Here is a 16,165-nt window from a genome sequence, read left to right on the forward strand (position 1 = left end):
GCACGATGCAGGCCCCCAGTGAGAGCCTTTCTGCACAGAGCCAGCTCCAAGCCCTGGAACCAGTAGGGGGCTAGGGGCAGCTTTCTTCAGAAGCACTGCATTATCAAGTTCCTCCAAGACTTCAGGCTACTGAAGGCTGGGAGGTGATACACTGGAAATCTACCGGGAAACGATAAGGCAATAGAGGAAATCTGCAATATCTCAGGGTCCCACTGACAGCAGACCAATATGAGAAAACAAGGGAAGAAAATGTCCCAAACAAACCTAGATACTACATCAATAAAACCCAATGACAGCACAGCAGAAGAAATATCAGAAAGGGAGTTCAGAATGTACATAATTAAAACGATCAGAGAAGCAAATGAGAAGATGAAAGAGCAAATGCAGGCATTGAAGGAGGAGATGAAAGAGCAAATGCAGGCATTAAATGATCGCACCGACCAACAGTTAAAAGACCAAATACGGGAAGCAAGATATCATTTCAATAAAGAGTTAGAGATACTGAAAAAAAAGCAAACTGAAATCCTTGAAATGAAGAAAACAACAAGCCAAGTTAAAAACTCCATAGAAAGCATAACCAATAGGATAGAACACCTGGAAGACAGAACCTCAGACATTGAAGACAAATTATTTAATCTTGAAAACAAAGTTGGCCAAACAGAGAAGATGGTAAGAAATCATGAACAGAATCTACAAGAATTATGGGATATCATGAAAAGGCAAAACTTAAGAATTATTGGGATTGAGGAAGGCTTAGAGAAACAAACCAAAGGAATGAACAATCTATTCAATGAAATAATATCAGAAAATTTCCCAAATCTGAAGAATGAAATGGAAAACCAAGTACAAGAGGCTTATAGGACTCCAAATATACAAAATTACAACAGACCCACACCAAGGCACATTATTATGAAAATACCTAACATACAAAATAAAGACAGAATTTTAAAGGCTGCGAGAGAAAAGAATCAAATTACATTCAGAGGGAAACCAATAAGAATATCAGCAGATTTTTCAATCCAGACCCTAAAAGCTAGAAGGGCCTGAAACAACATATACCAAGCCCTGAAAGAAAACGGATGCCAACCAAGAATCTTATACCCAGCAAAACTTACCTTCAAATTTGATGATGAAATAAGATCCTTCCATGATAAACAAAAGCTAAAGGAATTTACAAAAAGAAAGCCAGCGTTACAGAACATTCTCAGCAAAATATTCCATGAGGAAGAGATGAAAAACAATGATGCAAATCAGCAACAGGAGGCAGTAGCCTAAAGGAATAGCCAAATAAAGGAGAAACCAAATCATGTCAAAAACAAATATGAGCCAAATGACTGGGAATACAAATCATATCACAATAATAACCCTGAATGTTAATGGCCTGAACTCATCAATCAAAAGACATAGACTGGCAGATTGGATTAAAAAGAAAAATCCAACAATATGCTGCCTGCAAGAGACTCATCTCATAGAAAGAGATACCCTGAGACTAAAGGTGAAAGGATTGGGAAAAAACGTATCATGCACATGGACACAGCAAAAAAGCTGGAGTATCCATCCTCATTTCAGATAATGTGGACCTCAAGCCAAAACTAGTCAGAAGGGATAAAGAAGGACATTACATGCTGCTTAAGGGAAGCATAAATCAGCAAGACATAACAATCATAAATATCTATGCCCCAAACATTGGCTCATCCACGTACGTCAAACAAATCCTTCTCAATTCCAGAAATCAAATAGACCACAACACAATAACACTAGGCGATTTTAACACACCTCTCTCACCACTGGATAGATCTTCCAAACAAAAATTGAATAAAGAAACCATAGATCTCAACAACACAATCAACAATTTAGACTTAACGGACATATATAGAATATACCATCCAACAAAGAACGAATACACTTTCTTCTCAGCAGCACATGGAACCTTCTCTAAAATAGACCATATTTTATGCCACAAAGCTACTGTTAGCAAATACAAGAAGATAGAGATACTACCTTGTACTCTATCAGATCATAATGGATTGAAGTTAGAAATAAATGACAGAATAAAAAACAGAAACTTCTCCAATACCTGGAGATTAAATAATACACTATTATATGATGAATGGATAACAGAAGACATCAGGAGGGAAATAAAAAAATTCTTAGAAGTAAACGAGAACAAAGACACATCATATCAAAATCTATGGGACACTATGAAAGCAGCACTTAGAGGAAGATTTATTTCATGTGGCGCATTCAACAAAAGAAGTAGAAATCAACAAACAAACGACTTAACACTACAGCTCAAAGCCCTAGAAAAAGAAGAGCAGACCAATACCAAAAGTAGTAGAAGACAGGAAATAGTTAAAATCAGAGCTGAAATCAACGAAATTGAAACAAAAGAAATAATTGGAAAAATTAACAAAATAAATAGTTGGTTCTTTGAAAAAATAAACAAAATTGTTAAACCCTTAGCCACACTAACAAAGAGAAAGAGGGAGAAAACTCAAATTACTAAAATTCGGAATGAACAAGGAAACATCACAACAGACACGAGTGAAATACAAAACATAATTAGAAGCTATTTCGAAAATCTCTACTCCAACAAAACAGAAAACCTCAAAGACATCAACAAATTTCTAGAGACATATGAATTACCTAAACTGAACGAGGAGGACATACACAACTTAAATAAACCAATTTCAAGCAATGAAATAGAAGAGGTCATCAAAAGTCTACCAACAAAGAAAAGTCCGGGACCAGATGGGTTCTCAGCCGAGTTCTACAAAACCTTTAAAGAAGAGCTCATTCCAATACTTCTCAAAGTATTCCATGAAATAGAAGAGGAGGGAACCCTCCCAAACTCGTTCTATGAAGCCAATATCACCCTGATACCTAAACCAGACAGAGACACATCGAGGAAAGAAAATTTCAGACCAATATCCTTAATGAACATCGACGCAAAAATTCTCAACAAAATTTTAGCAAATCGCATACAAATATATACTAAAAAGATAGTGCACCCACGATCAAGTGTGTTTTATCCCAGGGATGCAAGGTTGGTTCAACATTCGGAAATCAATAAATGTCATTCACCATATCAACAGACTTAAAGTTAAGAATCACATGATTATTTCAATAGATGCAGAAAGAGCATTCGATAAAATACAGCATACCTTCATGCTCAAAACACTAGAAAAAATTGGGGTAGTGGGAACATTCCTTAACATTATAAAGGCCATCTACACTAAGCCCACGGCCAATATCATTCTAAATGGTGAAAAACTGAAAGCGTTCCCCCTAAAAGCTGGAACAAGGCAGGGATGCCCTCTGCCATCACTTCTATTCAACATCGTCCTTGAGACTCTAGCCAGAACAATTAGACAAACCAAAGAAATTAAAGGGATACGAATTGGAAAAGAAGAACTCAAACTATCCCTGTTCGCTGATGACATGATTATATATTTAGAGGAACCTGGAAATTCCGCCAGAAAACTTTTAGAACTCATAAGTGAATTCAGTAAAGTAGCAAGTTACAAGATCAATGCTCATAAATCCAATGCATTTTTATACATAAGTGATGAATCTACAGAAAGAGAAATTAGGAAAACTACCCCATTCACAATAGCATCAAAAAAAATAAAATACTTGGGAATCAATCTCACAAAAGAGGCGAAAGACCTCTACAATGAGAACTACAGAACACTAAAGAAAGAAATTAAAGAAAACCTTAGAAGATGGAAAGATCTCCCATGTTCCTGGATAGGCAGAATTAATATTGTCAAAATGGCCATACTACCTAAAGTGCTATACAGATTCAATGCAATTCCAATTAAAATCCCAATGATGTAACTTACAGAAATAGAGCAAGCAATTATGAAATTCATCTGGAAGAATAAAAAACCTAGAATAGCTAAAGCAATCCTCAGTAGCAAGAGCGAAGCAGGGGGTATCGCAATAGCAGATCTTCAACTCTACTACAAAGCAATAGTAACAAAAACGGCATGGTATTGGTACCAAAATAGAAAGGTGGATCAATGGTACAGAATAGAGGACATGGACACAAACCCAAATAAATACAATTTTCTCATACTAGACAAAGGGTCCAAAAATATGCAATGGAGAAAAGATAGCCTCTTCAACAAATGGTGCTGGGAAAACTGGAAAACCATATGCAACAGAATGAAATTAAACCCCTATCTCTCACCATGCACAAAACTCAACTCAAAATGGATCAAGGACCTCGGAATCAGACCAGAGACCCTGCATGTTATTGAAGAAAAAGTAGGTCCAAATCTTCAACTTGTTGGCTTAGGATCAGACTTCCTTAACAGGACTCCCATAGCACAAGAAATAAAAGCAAGAATCAACAACTGGGATAGATTCAAACTAAAAAGCTTTCTCTCAGCAAAGGAAACTATCAGCAATGTGAAGAGAGGGCCTACAGAGTGGGAGAATATCTTTGCCAACCATACTTTAGATAGAGCGCTAATTTCCAGAATCTATAAAGAACTCAAAAAACTCTACACCAAGAATACAAATAATCCAATCAACAAATGGGCTAAGGAAATGAACAGACACTTCACAGAAGAAGATGTACAAGCAATCAACAGATAAATTATGACTTGTACTATTATGTACATTGTTTAAATTTTGTATTTAGAAGGGACTTAAAGACTATATAAAATTATTTTAGTTATGCTTTGGAAGAGTTTATATGAATTAAACACTGTCAATGTATTTAAATGATCAGTACTGTCAAGTTTGTGTTTTAACATTTTTGTGCTAGTACTGTGAATCATAATAAATATACTCTTGAAAAATGATAGCACATTGAACAGTTCTTCACATAAACATGTTTTACATTTTAAGAATAGAAATTTTTGACAGATACACAAATAGGTTCAGAGAAAATGAATATTCCATGTCTATTGAATTTCACTTCTGGCTGATGAATATTTTGCAAAATTCTAGAAAGCAATTGATATTCCTAGAGGACAGTAGAACTAGGTACAGGGTTTTAGAAGAAAATAAAATGCAGACGTACAAACAAATTGGGTTACATTAAACTGTACCACTGGGCACATAGAAGCAAACTCTGTCAGTCTTGGCAAACTTCAGGTTTACTATATCTATCTTACTCTAATTTTTCTAGAAATATTCATTAGGGGGCAATTCACAAGCATTCTGCTTATTAATCTCATTAGTACACTCTCATGTACAATTTGTTGACTAACATGATCTTATGGTGCAAAAACTGTCATGAATAAGTGACTTTCCCTCTGCACTCAGAAATCTCTCCAGAAGAACTTCTGGGAATTCACGTAATACTCAGGCATTCACATACCAAATGCCGTCTTTTTTGATGCATTCATCTTCCTAGGAACATTGAGAAGAATGTAATAAGGGAATATGAACTATTCTTTGTTATAAAGTTTTAAGAGATTTTTGCTAATCTTATCTTAGAAATTGAAGATCTAAGAAAGAAAATGCTTACTACAATATTATAGACTTAAAAAATATTCAATTTAGCTTAGTATCTCAGTTTAATATCCCTTTAAGAAAAGAATAATATAAATTAAAACACCAACACCTAGTGTTATAAAGGTTAAAAACATTATTTGTCATTAACTTGATCATTATAATCATATATGGTTAAAATGGTGATTTATAAAGTAGTCACGTATAAAAATAATTTACCACCAGGTAATTCGGGTAAAGCAAGCAGTGTATCTGCATTCAATACTATCATATCACCCTATGATAGTATTTGAGAAAGCTCATAGGAATTAACACTTCAAAAGAAATGGATGCTTTAATGTGATCAATTTATTTGCTGGTGAAACATAACTATTTAAATATGATTATTTTACTTCCTTATAGTATCCCCAGTTGTAGTTAAAGCTAATGTTGCCTCAAATCTACAGGATATCATGGAACAAGTGTGCTAATTAGGAAGGTAAAAGCAAAAGATAGCAAACATGCTTTCAACTGTGTGGTCCACAGAAGTCTAAGATGACTCCACAAGAATGAATATAATGGGATTAGTTTGATCAGATCATTCTTCAGCCAGTTTTTTTTTTTTTTTTTTTTTTTTTTTGTGTGTGTTACTGGGGATCGAACTCAGGGCCTTGTGCTTACAAGGCAAGCACTCTACCAGCTGAGCTATCTCCCCAGCCCTTCAGCCAGTTTTGAATTAATTAAAAGGAAGCTTCTCCAAGGAGACCTCTTATATTCAGTTCCACCTTTTTTAAGAAGTCTTGAGAAGTGAGATACTAGCAACATGAAAGGGTATCTGAAAAGCGCTCTGAAAAGGGGCAAGAGTCATGTGGAACAGAAAAGAGAGAAGAGCAGCCGGGATGAGAGTCCAGAGGGGATAGAGACCTGGTCCTATAGCAGCTAAGAAGCAGATTTTGCCAATAACCCCAAGAGCTTGAAAGAGGCCCCTGACCTCCAGAAAGAAATGCAAAGTACATAAAATCCTAATTCAGAATTTCAGAATAGAAAAGTACTATGTGAAGAAGCCAGTTCTCTTGTTCCTCAACTTCTGAGCTGTAGAAACCATGAGATAATGGATAGGAATTGTTTCCAGTTGCTACTTTTATAAAAATTTGTTTTGCAACAATAGAAAATAAATAGTGCAAAGTGGCTGGAATGAGGGTGAGATAAACAAGAGGCCTGAAAGTTCATTTTGGTTAAAATTCAGAAGCCATGTTATAAATTAATTTTAGGAGGTGAGAATAGCCAAATAGTGGCTGAACAGTGTCACATTTTAATCCTCTGCTCTTTATTCTTTTTGCTATAAAACTTGTTACAAAATTTCTGAAATTTATCCATTGAGGGCTTATCTTCCTGTGAAATGCTATTGAAGTAATAGGAATTATTAATAAGTGCAATCATTGTGAGGAATCAATACAACTTGAAATACAGTCTGACCTTTCTTGAAGATGCTCATTAAAATTATTTAAGTTGTAATAATGCATTTGAAAATGGTCTTTTAATTAAAGGTAAGCTAACAATTAGGAGAAAACCATAAAATATGAGATATGTGAATAAATGACAGAGCTAAGAAACAAATTTCTTTCTAACACTGTCTTCATAGACAATAGTGTGTGTGCGTGAGTGTATACATATACCACCCCTTTCTCCATGTCTTTCATTTAAGAGTGAGACTATTTAGCATCTTTGGGTAGTTTTGGCAGAAAAGCTGTACCTCAGTAAATATTGCTTCGCTTTTATCATCTTTTGTCATATACCATAATAGAATTTGAAAATAATCTATAATGCCAATCATTCCATCAATATACTTATTTTTTATTTTCTTATGATAATTATTGGTGTAGTAGCTTTGAATTTCTTTAAGGGAGACATCAAAATCTATATTTTTTGCCTATTAATTTCTTCCATATTTTTCTTCATTTTATAAATCATTACAATATGCAAAGTTACCAATTTATGTCTATTTTTCTTCATTTATTTTTTATTTACCTTATTTTCAATGATTACACTGCACATGTTTCCTGTATTTTCTGCTTTCTTGATTGAACTTTCAACATGATTAATTCTACTAAATTTTCTTACCATAACTACCAATATATAGAATGACTTGATTGAACTGATGCACTTCCTCATATTTCAATTGAACAGGAATTCTAGAGTAAAACTCTGTAGGCCATTCAATTTCAGACAAAATTTAGTGATTTTTTTTTAAAGTTCCTGTTATGATTTAGATATGAGGTGTCCTCCAAAAGATCATGTGTGAGGCAATGCAAGAATGTTTAGCGGTGAAATTATTAAGCTATGAAAGCCTTAATCCAATCAGTGCATTAATCCCCTGATAGAGATTAACTAAGTGGTGACTGTAGGCAGGTAGGGTGGACCAGAGATGATTTTGTCATTGTTGAGCAGAGTTCTCTCTCTCTTTTTGCTTCATGGTGGCCACGTCCAAAGCTGCTTTCCTCCACCATACTCTTTTGCCATGATGTTCTACCTTGCCTCACGGTCCAAGGGCTGTTTATGGACTAAGTCCTCTGAAACCATGAGGCCCCAAATAAAGTTTTCCTTCTCTAGTTGTTCTTGTGAGGTCTTTTGGTTGCAGCAATGAAAAAGCTGACAAACAGTTCCAGTGTCTCTGTCTTCTTGTCCACTAGCTTGAGATAAATATTCTGCTTCCTGTAAATAGGTTATTGCAAAGATGAAATGACAGTATATTTTTTAAAAATCTGAAATCATTCCAGAATATAGCAAGCACTGTACATAAATCATGAATATTACGTTTATACTTGTAGTTCTTCTCTTATTGATTTAAATTATCTTAAAATAAAATTAAGGAGACTTTTTTTCTTATATGGTAATTTATTAAACAAACAGGGAAATTTACAAACTATTTTCATATCTGATATTTTTCTATTTATTCTTGACCTTGCTGATTAAACCATTGTGTTCTCAGATATTCTGTTATGTAATCCTTAGAGCAGGGGAATACTATAATATTATGGAAGTCGTTGAAATATAACTGGCAATATTTGTGAGTATTGCTTAGAAGGAAAAGGCAGAAAGGTAGAGATACAAGAAAGGGGGGAGAAAGATAAAATTCAGTCAGTGAAAGAAATTTTAACAAGAAAAATTAGAAGATATAGAACACATTTCAGAAGTTGTTATTTCATTATTCAATTAGATTTTTTTACAAACATTGAAAACAGGAAATAATCAGAAAATAATTATTAGGATATCTAGTAAACTAAACAATAAAAATGCTCTGAATTCTAACTAACTAATGGTGGTTAGATATTTTTATACCTGCTGAGTAGTTTTTTTCTAGTGGAAGTATTTTATTTTCTTTCAGATTTTAATATCAGAAATCTATTCAAAAGTATTACAAGTATTGCTGTATACAGGAAGTATAAATACATCCTTAAATATTTGAAAAATTTCAGTTCAGAATAGAAATGGTCCCTTTAGAAAGGCAATGATATTCTAGACCTGAAATTACAGACTACTGTTTTTGAGGAACTCTACAAAAGAAATTATTTTAAAAATTAGGAAAAATGTTTAATACTTGACATTCACTTCTAAACATCTGAATTTTATTTTGCTCAAACTGTTTTTAAAAACTAAAACATCTTATAAGATCAAGCAAAATACAGAAAATAAAACCCCCAAGTGGTTTTTGTTTGTTTGCTTCGTTTCATTTTGACAACACAATAAAGGGAAGATTGGGGAAAAAAAAGAGAGGAAGATGTTCTTAACAGCATCTCTACTCTAATGCATGCTGTTTCTCTATGGCCCTGGGGAGTAGTTTACCCGCTAAATGTTTTAATTTCAAGAGTTAGATTTTATATGTAAAAAATAAATTAAAATATGCATATCTAAGTTTCTTTCTGCATTCGTACGTATTTTGGGTTCACCAGTAAGATTCATGTATGTTACGAGGAACATAGAAACCAATAGTCATGAGCTTTCTAGATTGTCATATCTACTTGTAAATTGAGCTAATTTTTAAAAAAGCCAATTCTTCTATTTTTTCTTTCAGTTTTTCATTCCAAAAATAAATTGTCCCCCCACCATTTTCCATTTAATATTTTAGTCATTTCTCCATGGAACCCCTTGCGAGATTGATCCCCTGAGATGTCCAGGATATAGTATCCAATCACTCAAATACTAATTGAGGTGTTTCAGTGAAGGACTTGTATAGATGTTATTAACATCTATGATAGCTGACTTTAAATAAGAAAGAGATTATTACAGATATTCTGAGTGGGACTGATAATCAGCAGAAGTGATTTCACAACAGAACTGAATTTTTCTGAAGAAGAAAAACATTTGCTGTTGGGATGCAGCACTATCGACCTTCTCTGGGATGTTCCTGCTGGATAGTGGTAAGGTAGAATCCTTTCCATGGGCAGACCTAGGGGAAGTTCATTCTACTTGGAAGAAGTGAGCAGAAGGGGTGCATGAGTGTGTAGATACATTCATAATGTATGCAATATGTGTAGTTGGGTAGTTAGAAACTTGGAATGAACATAGTTGAAAATTTGGAGGTCAAGGAGCTCTTTGGAAGGGGTATGTGGGCGGACTTCTATAAATTGTTGAAAAATAGGGAAATATTTTTGTCCTATTTGAATACTGACCAAAGAATGAAATTGGTAGAGACATAGTTTAATAATCAAGTATAAAGGATGATTCATTCTGTGTATACCAGCATCATTACCCAATGGGCTCATGAACAAAGTAAACATAGGAGCAGAAAAGGGGTTATGTGTGGGCCCCTGACATGAACTTCTATTCACCAAGGTCAACCTCGCTATAGTCACCACTGACTACCCAAGTGCCAAGAACAGACATCAACACTGAATTTGCTAAGGGTATATGTAAATTATCGCTGTGACCAAAATAGCCAACAGGAACAAATCAAAATAGGAAACGTTTATTTTGGACCCACAATTTCAGATTGTCCAGTTCCATTGTTCTGGACCTGAGGTGAGGTACAACATCATGGTGAAAGGGCATGGCCCAGGACATTTGTTCAGTTCCTGACAGCTGGGAAGCAGATGTATATAGAAGGAGGAGTGAGTGATAAAAATAAAATCCCCAAAGGCACACCCCAATATCTAACTTGTTCTGGTTACATCATACTTGCCTACAGTTATCATCTGATACAGTAGTCCTTTCAAATTATTTATCCACCAAATGGATTAATCTACTGATGAGGTTACAGTGGTCATAATCTAATAATTTAATCTGTCATCATTCCTGCTTTAACACATGAACACTTTTAGGGGTCACCTCATATCCAAACCATATTACGGCAGTATTCCCCCACATGATTAGCCAGCTATGTGTTGTCAGGTTGATGACATTGAACCACTTTCATCATGGAAGGGACATCATTTTGTTCTTATTCTTGATGTATACTTACTTTCCCTCCATGTAAAACTGTTGTCAGTAGACTTATATAATGACATACCCATCATCATAGAATTGTTCCATGTATCATTACTTTTTGCTAAGGAGGCTAGTGGATAGAATAAAATGTCATAATGATCTTTGCTCATGGAATTCTCTGGGTTGGTCTACCATGTTACCTACTATCCTAAAGTATGATAGAATAATATTTGATAAAATGTCTGGATGCGTTTTTGAAGGGAGATAAAATCTCAGACAATTGAAAATAACTAGCAGGTGTGGTACAATGTCACCATGAAGGTTTCTCTACTATCAATCACTGTGGCTACAGTTCACAGATCCATGAATCCAAGAGTAGAAATTAGAGGAGCCACCAAACTATATTATCCATGGAGATAGAATAGCAACATTTTTGTTTCCTGTGACCTTATGGTCCACTGGTGTAGAGGTCTTAGTTCCAAAGGAAGAAATATTTCTGTCAGGAGATACAACAATCATCTTGCTGAACTGGACGTTAAGACCATTCCCCAGTTTCTTTGTAATCCTCATTCCTATGAATCAATAGACAAAAGAAGTTATTTTGCTGACTAGAATTATTAATCCTGATTATCAAGGGAAATTTGGGCTTTCACTAACAATGAAAGTAAGGAAGAGTATGTTTGGATTACAGATGAGTTTTAAAAATGTTTTGTAGTGAAATTATGATCTGTGGCTGATGTTGAAGGAAAACTATGACAGAATAGCAGAATAAGACTATCAATGATCCAAACACTTCAAAAATGAAGGTTTGGACTATTCCACTAATAAAGAGCTATGCCAGTTGAGGTGCTTTCAGAAGGCCAAAGGGAAATAGAATAGGTAGTGGAAGAAGATTTATGTACCAGATACTGTGATACTGTCAAGTATTGCACATGTGTTTCAGTTAACACTGGAGTACAGACATGACAGTAGTCCCATAAGATTGTAATGGGTCTGAAAAATTCCTATATCCCAGTGGTGCCACAGACATGAAAGCATAACTCATGTATTTGTGGTGATGCTGGTATAAATAAAACCACTGCACTACCAGGCATGTACACATTTTCCACATACCGCTATATAGCATATGCCATAATACTTTATAGTGTTGATTAATGAAAATGACACTGGTTCATGTACTTACTATAGTTTACATTTTATCAATATTTTAGAGTATACACCTTCAAATTATACAAAATTTAATCTACAACTGCAGACCACCTTATGCCTGCAGTAGTCTTATACATTTTGTGTTTACCAAGGGTCTCGGTTGTATCATTTTCTCTTGTGCTTCATTAATCTTGGCATTTTTTTGTTCATTGTAATTCTAGAAGAAATAGGTCATAACATATGTTACAGTTTAGGTCTGGAATGTTCCCCAAAAACTTATGTATTAAAGACTTGGTTGCCAGACTGTCATGTTATTTGTAGGTAGTGAAATCTGTAGGAGAATGAGCCCAGTTGGAGGAAGTTATGTCATTTGTAATGGCTTTGAAGTGAATGCTGGGGCCCAGGTCACTTGTTTGTGTTCTCTCTCTCTCTCTCTCTCTCTCTGTCTCTCTCTCCTTCCCAGCTGCCAAGAGGTGAGCTGCTTTTCTCCACCACACACTGTATGCCCTGATTTTTGTTCTGCCTCCATATGCCCAAAAGCAATTGAGACAAGTGACAAGGACTGAACCCCTGAAACTGTGAGCCAAAATAAACTTTTCTTCCTTTTAAATTGTTTATCACAGGTGTTTTGTCTCATATGTATGTACTCACACACCTCATAAACTAGAGATGTAGTAGGCAGTACCCTACTGATTTATACAAATGCACTCTTTGATGTTTGCACAATGACAAAATGGCCTAATGACACATTACTCAAAATGTATACCTGTTAAGTGCCACATAAATATGTTTGAACATGTTTGGATCTCTTTCCATCAAGCTTTACTTCTCTGTGGCTCTATCTATACCTGTATTCCTAATTCTCTGGTGGTAACCTGATTAATATATATCCCTTCTTCTGTTCTGCTTTTTAACTTTATTCATTTTCAAAAGTCATTCTAAGTAGCCTTAAAACCCATTATGCTCATTTCTCTCTACAAATCATACTTTACCCTCTGTATCTAAGACTATGCGGACATTCTGTCTGTTTAAATTCAATGCTAAAACCTACTAAAAGATGTTCATACTGTAGGTATTTATAGGTACCATATCATATCAAATGTAAGCATCTGGGGGATGTGCTTTCTTGAGACCCATCTAGATCTAAACAATTAAAATCCATATTTTATCTTTTCTTATTTGCTGAAATTGTTACTTTATGAATCATCCTGTTTTGATTCATAAGTTCATAAAATGTTGAAGTAGTAATTCAAGTACTGAGTGAATTTTCTTCTTTAGTACTTTAACTTCTGCAACTACTAATTTTCTGTACTGGATTCCCTCAGATCTCAATCAAGCATCTAATTTAAAATCCAATGTAAGTTTTAAGTTTACATATACATTAATTAAATTATGCATACATATGTCCATCTAGTATCTGAATGACTACAAATCCAAACAGAAGAATAAAGGAAAGGAAAAACCATGAAACTTCTGTGTTCCAGAACCAGAATGTATTAAATATTTTAAAATGGAAAAAAAGAAGAAAAATTTATATGAAATTCTGCAAGAAACTAAGTAAAATTAAGATCAAGAAAAACTTTAGTGTTCTAATACGAAAGTAATTGGTGATTTTTATAAGACCAATTTGAAGTAGTGATGAAAACAAAATCTTATAGCAATGACTTCAAGGAAGGAACATATGTGAACAGATAGTTGGCTTAGGTAATGGGAAGTATTTAGGAAGGTCAGTTTTTTGCTTTTTTGTTGTTGGTACTGGGGATTAAACCCAGGGTGCTTTACCATTGAGTTATAGTCCCATCCTTTATTTATTTATGTGAATTTTGCAACAGTCTCACTAAGTTGCTCAGGGCCTTGCTAAAATGCTCAGGCTGGTCTTAAACTGACAATCCTTCTGCCTCCGTTTCCTAAGTTGCTTGGATTACAGGCATGAGCCACCACACCTGTCAGGAAGGATTGTTTTTAATGTATAAGATATTATCCAGGCTCAGTGGCACATGCTTGTAATCCCAGACGCTTGGCCGACTGAGACAGGAGGAACATGAGTTCAAAGCCAGCCTCAGTAACTTAGCGAGGCCCTAAGCAACTCAGTGAGACCTTGTCTCTAACTAAAATACAGAAAAGGGATGGGGATGTGACTTGGTGGTTAAGTGCCCCTGAGTTCAATCCCTGGTACCAAAAAAAGAAAAAAAAAATATATATATATATATATGGATCTATTCATTGTTAAAGAGAACAAGTGATCAAACATGAAAGAGAGTGAATCATTACTCAAACACATTGATGAGATAAAGGTGGGTATTGGCTAAAACTAAAAATCATTCAAACTTCAAAAGTATGAAAGGTAAGAATTTTAAGAACAGATGTAGGTACATTGTTAGATAATATCATAGAAAATGTAGGTACATTGTTAGGTAATATTGTAGAAGAATATGGAAATTATCTGTGACTAATTTCTATTTTCTTCGTGAAATTGAAGGGGAATAATCATATGAGAGAGACTGTATGTGTGGGTGTATTGGGAAAGGAAAGTTAAGGTTTCATAGCCTGGAAGAAGTTAATATATATAAAAAAAATTACCACAAAATGTTTTGAAAAGAGAGTGGATATTATATTACCATCATGAAGGCTTATAATTTTATAATAAAGGACAATTAAGATATTTAATTTGTATGGTTTTAAAATATATTGTAATATTGAATAATGTATTTTAAATATAATAAAACTGGTAATATTTTACTATTATACAATTTAATTTAAGATATCTTGTGTTATATCTTTGAAAATATATCTTATTTTATTGAATTTTCAGTGCCTTTATCTAAGAACATTTTCAATGCCTTTATCTAAAACTAACTGTTCTTATGGGCAACATGCCAAACTGCTTGCAGTTTGTTGACTCATTCATAGCTAGCTGAAACATTGAATTCTAACTATTCCCAGTGGTAGGAGTTTAATCATTTGGATCACTGCTTGCCATGGAAATAAACTGAGCAGAAATTGAAATTATCATTCTCCCAAATCCAAAAACATTCAGAGGAGAATTGACCTATTTTAGATTTCCTGGAAAAACCACACCAGACTTTATACTTATTATAAAGATCATACTATAAAATGTACTGATGTCCAGTATATTTCCCACATTTCATGTGACCCACAACTATTTCTTCTAAAAGAGAAAAAAATGCTATGAAGTCTTTACTCTCTCACCCTGCAGGTTTATTTATTTTTTCTCAACAGGTAGAAGCATTTCATTCAGTATTTATTGAACATCTCCTGTGGGCACAATACCAGGAAACTGGTGATAGTAAATGAGCCAGATTATATTGTTAGCAAGCAGATGTTCAAGCATTATTTGTCACCTGTGACTAGTGGGGTGCTTGACTTAGCTGATGTGTGAAATTTTAGGAAAGCAGCTGGAATCCTTTATGTGAATGTGTGTATTTTTTGCAGGGATGTTAGTAAAAATGTAGTTCACTGGAAACTGGTTTCCTGGTGAATAAATTTATACAACTTATAAGCTTAAATATCAGTGCTCTATTTCTATGAGTGACAATGAAAACAGAAATCTGTTGAATGGGAAATGTTTAAGTACTACTTTCTCCCACCTACCACTTCCCTCCTGGAAATGTATTATACCCAACATAAAGATGAACCAACAAAATTAAAAAAAAAAAAAAAAAAAAGAAAAAGAAACTAGGTTAGCATTGTAAATGTCAAATGGATTTTTCCAAACTTTTTATCCATCCAATGTTTTATTATATGAGAGTAATAGAAATATCCTAAAGATACTATCTGTGTGATATAGACTGCATGTTTTTGCCTCCAAAATTCATATAATAAAGTTTCACTCCCAATGTAACAGCAATAAGAGGTGGGGTTTGGGGAGGTAATTAGGTTTGTGAGGTCTTGATGAAAGACCATCCATGATTGAATCATCTTTATAAAGAAGCTCCAGAGACAACAGAATCTTCGGTCTCCCATGTGTGAACAGAAGAAAAAAGATGGCCATCTACAAGCTAGGAGGAGAAAACTCTCCAGAACCTGACCGTGTGGTTGCCCTGATTTTGAATTTTTAACCTCCAGACTCTGAGAGATAATGTCTCTTGTTTTAGGCACACTATCTAAGAACTTTAGTTGCAGA

The sequence above is a fragment of the Sciurus carolinensis genome, chromosome 10 (assembly GCF_902686445.1).
Source record: "Sciurus carolinensis chromosome 10, mSciCar1.2, whole genome shotgun sequence".
NCBI classification, from domain to species: Eukaryota; Metazoa; Chordata; class Mammalia; order Rodentia; family Sciuridae; genus Sciurus; species Sciurus carolinensis.